A 234-nucleotide genomic window follows, 5' to 3' on the forward strand; every position below is an offset into this window, starting at 1 on the left:
CCCTGTCCCCGTTCCGCTCGCCCAGGGACAGAGCATCGAGCAGCTGCGCTCCCCCCGCCAGCTGCTCCCCCCTCCTCTCACTCGGTCCCCAGCAGCCCGTGGTAATAGGCGAAGTAAACCAGGGAGTTGTCGTTGATCTCGTAGGATGAGAGACCGTTTCCCACGGCGATTCCCTGTGAGGCAAGAAGAAAACAACTCTGTTGTGTTCCAGCTCCCCACAGGGCAGCTGCAGCG

The 234-nt window shown here is 62.0% G+C and overlaps 1 protein-coding gene across 1 annotated transcript in view; it reads right to left on the reverse strand.

The window, feature by feature from the left end:
- Window positions 1–175, reverse strand: part of CTSA (cathepsin A) — a gene marked incomplete at its 3' end in the record, with an annotated part of 1,655 nt that extends 1,480 nt beyond the window's left edge. The window contains exon 1 of the mRNA XM_010167864.2: window positions 82–175. The remainder of the gene's footprint in view (window positions 1–81) is intronic.
- Between the last annotated feature and the right edge of the window lie 59 nt (window positions 176–234).

Source organism: Antrostomus carolinensis, unplaced genomic scaffold (genome assembly GCF_000700745.2).
Source record: "Antrostomus carolinensis isolate BGI_N321 unplaced genomic scaffold, ASM70074v2 scaffold44845, whole genome shotgun sequence".
Taxonomy (NCBI): domain Eukaryota; kingdom Metazoa; phylum Chordata; class Aves; order Caprimulgiformes; family Caprimulgidae; genus Antrostomus; species Antrostomus carolinensis.